Source organism: Culicoides brevitarsis, chromosome 1 (assembly GCF_036172545.1).
Source record: "Culicoides brevitarsis isolate CSIRO-B50_1 chromosome 1, AGI_CSIRO_Cbre_v1, whole genome shotgun sequence".
NCBI lineage: Eukaryota > Metazoa > Arthropoda > Insecta > Diptera > Ceratopogonidae > Culicoides > Culicoides brevitarsis.
The window spans coordinates 41197324-41201367 of record NC_087085.1 but is presented as its reverse complement, the minus strand read 5'-3'; positions in this window follow the sequence as shown (position 1 = coordinate 41201367).

Sequence of the window (4044 nt, the reverse complement as noted above, 5' to 3'; positions counted from 1 at the left end):
ATTACTTAAAGTCTTGGCTCAGTACACAAAAAAAATTATTTTAAAGCAAAGAAGATTATATTTACAAAGGAGAAACTTTTTGCATGTCTGTGAAATTTTCTTCGTCATGTGAAATTTTTTTCTAATTTCTTGTGTGTGATGTTGAGGCATCTCTTTCGCCTTCCTAAATTATTATTATATTAAGTGATTCTTTATTATTTTGCTCTTCGAGTGTGCAAAATATTTCGAGCGAAAACTGCAAAAGCGAAGCAAGGAATGTAAAGTGAAAAGTTCCTCGACGAAAGTAATGGAATTATAACGGCTTTCGACATTGTTTTATGTCTTAATACAATCTTACATATTAACTTTAGCTGGAATCCATTGGACTGGACTGAGAAAAAAATTCTTAAAAAAATCCGAGAAAGGCGTTTTGGGCAATTTTTATCGAAAAAAAGGATAAATCGCACATATGCATAGAAAAAGTTGTAAAATTTATGTAAAAGTAATCAGATGAATAATCGACCGACAAGCGTGTTTTCAGTCATTTTTTTAAAAAATATTTCTTGCACTCGATGACAAGACAACTTTTTTCAAAAGTATTTGCATAACATGTAACTAATGCAGATAAGTCAGCTTTTCTCATTATTATTGCTTAACGTTCATATTTGAATAAATTTTTTGTTCAAACTTTTTTTTCTTTATAAAAATAAAATAAGAAAATATTAAAGAAAGAATTCTAATAAAATAATAAAAATGGCAGAAAAAAAGTTTTTTTGTTATGCATTTTCTTTCTACACCTTTTATTGTTACTTTAGACATTTTATAATATTAAAAAAATATTTTTTGCACGTTAAAGTGACTCGACAACGTCTGCCAGAAAGTGCGGGAAATATTAAATAAAACAAAAATTTATTTTTTTTTTTTTTAAATTTTTTTTTATTTTTAAATTTTATTTTTTTAAAAATAAAAATAATTTTCATCATCAATAATTTAAAAAATAATAAAAATTTAATTTTTACATTGAAAAATAGATATAATTAGAATATTTTCATAATAATTTTAAAATTATTATTTTTATTTTTTTTTCTAATTTTTTTTTTAATAAATTTTAATTAAATTATAATCTCAATTTTTCAAACTTTAAATTTAAAAAAAATAAAAATTAAATTTTCAACTAAAAAAACTTAAAATACAATATTCACATGGAAAATTTAAAAATCAAAAATTATTATCATAACATTATAATAAAAAATATTTAAAATTAAATAAAATTTTGAGTAAAATTTAAAGTAAATAAAAAATTTAATTTAAGTAAATAAATTTTAACTTAAAAATTTTAAATAATTTATATAAAATTAAAAAAAATTTTATTTTTTTTTTAATTAAAAATAAAAATAATTTATTTTAATTAATAAAAAAATTAATTTTAATAAAAATTACAAAAATTTATTAATAAAAAAATAATAATTATTTCTAAATATTAAAAAAAGTTAATTTTTAATTTTAGAAATGAAATTTTGAGTAAATAAAAAATTTAATTTAATTAAATAAATTTTAGTGAAATAATTTTATTTTAAGTATTTTGTTTCTTTTTACATTTCCCGCAACTGCCTGATAGCAACCCCATATATATTTATGATATCTCAAGTCATAAAATGTTAGCCAGTCGTCCTTCGAAGAACGAAAGAAATAAAGTAACTTGTTCCATATTTAATGTTCATTCGTTCGTGAGTCGCGCTTTTTACTACTTGCAGCAAAAAAAAATATCTTAAAAATTAATATTTTTCGCTCTTTTTAGGGAAATTATCAAAACTAGTGTAAGTAAGATGGAACAATTGTGAATTATTAACGTTGAATTATTAAGAAAAGGCATGCAATAAAATGTATTTTTGTGAACAATACATTAGCGCTGCTCTATGAATAAATCATATCAAATTATATGAATTTCCTTGCGCGCTTCAAAAATCAGAATAATTATATTTTCCTTCGAAAAACGAATCCGAATGGAATGAATAGTAAATGAAATCACAAAGTTTTTGTTGTAAAGCGACTTATTTCATTATTGATATTTTAATTATTTTCTTCGAGTAACGACAAGAGACGACGCCAAAACTATTTCGCAATAAAAATCATAAATGGAAATTATATGGAAATTAGCATATCGGAATTCTTTCGTAAATCATCAATTTATCTATTCATGACGCTTTTTTTTTGATGGAATTCGTAATAAATCCATAAAAAAGGAGCTTTTTGCGATATGCAAAAAAGGAATAACTTTTTTTTTTATTGCCGACACGAATTTTCCATAAACGATGTGAAACTGTGAGACATTTTAATATACTTCACATGCGATATGAAATTTTTTTTGTATTAGAGAAGCTTGTCCTTCACTCTTTTTTCCTCGAATCGCGTTTTGGGATGTCAAACCTTTTGTGCGAATGTCACATGCCAAAAAAATAAAGGAAAGAGGAAAAAAGGAAAATTTTGTGAATGGTAATGAAATTGAGTGTAATCAGTAAATAAAAATATTACATAAACCGTCTCAGGGGAGTTAATTTTAATAATAATAGAAAAAACAGGAGAGAAATTTAGGAAAACGCAGATTTAGGTAAACAATGAAAATAAAAAATTGAATAAAAATTTGTGAGTTTTAAAAGTTGCCAAGAAAAAATTCATTGAACCGCATTTTTGATGAATTTTTTATTTAATTTATTTATTCATGATAAATATTTAATTTTATTTTTTTATTAGTTTCATTTTTAAAAATAATAATTTTAACAATTTAAAATAAAATAAAACAAAGTTTAAAAATAATTAAAATAAAAAATATTTTTTTTTATTAATATTTTATCATATTTCCGGTTTTTTTTAATTTTTCAGGCTTTCAAAAATTTAAAATATTTTTTTTTAATAAATTCAAGTTTTAATTTTTGAATAAATAATTAAATTCAAAATAAAAAATTAATTTGTTTCAATATTTAACAAAAATAAGAGAAAATACAATTCAATATTTTTTTAATGAAAAAAAAAAAAAAAATTAAAAAATTATAAATGAAAAAAAAATTAAAATTAATTTTAAAAATTTTATTTAAAAAATAAATGTCAATTAATAAATAAATTATTATCAAAATAATAAAAAAAAATATTTTAAAAATAAATTTTATTAAATTTTTTTTTAAATATTTTAAAGATTCAAATAATTTTTTTTATTTTTTTTAAATTTAAAAAAATAAAAAAAATATTTTTTTTAATTTATTAATTAAATTAAATTTTAATTAAAATTAATTTATTTATTCCAAAATTTTCTTTCAATACTTTTGTACTAAAAATAATATTTTTATTTTTAAAAATGTTTTTCAAATGGGTTAAAAAAAAAAAAAATACCGAGAGAATAAAACACAAACAAAAAATTTTACCCGAGGATATTTCATGCGTTGAGGGACACAAAAAAATTGTTGTTACATTTTTCCTTTTGTAAAGCCTCGATTCAATAAAATAATATTTTCTAATGGCTTGGAATCACAGAAAACTCTTTGTAGGGATTATAAATAGTTGACAGGCGGCTTTTCTGTCACTTCACCGCAATTTTATTTCTTTTTTTTTTGCATGAATGATGAAATAAAGCCCGTTGACATGTTTGTTATTGAATTCAATGGATTGACAAACTATGAAAGAGAAAGAGGAAAGCGAAGAAATCGTTTCTTACTTGGAATTGGTAATTCATTGTATACATTTGTGATGTACTATAAACATTGAATGACTTCTTTTCCATGCATATTTCATGTGTACAGAGGCAAAAATATAATATATTGATACCCTTGACATGTTATTGCTTGTATATTGTTGCCGTTATTCCTCATTTGAATATATTTTACCTTTTTTGACGGCTTCTTCTCGGAGGTTTTGACGTGAAATTCGCTCTTTTTTCCGCATTTCAGAGCGAAATGAAATACGCGCGCACCGAAAATCGACCAATTTATGTCGTTTTGTGACATTTGTTTGCAACTGCTGTTCCCTTTTCATCAAATTTATTATTCAAATATGCTCCAAATTGTAATGGAAAAA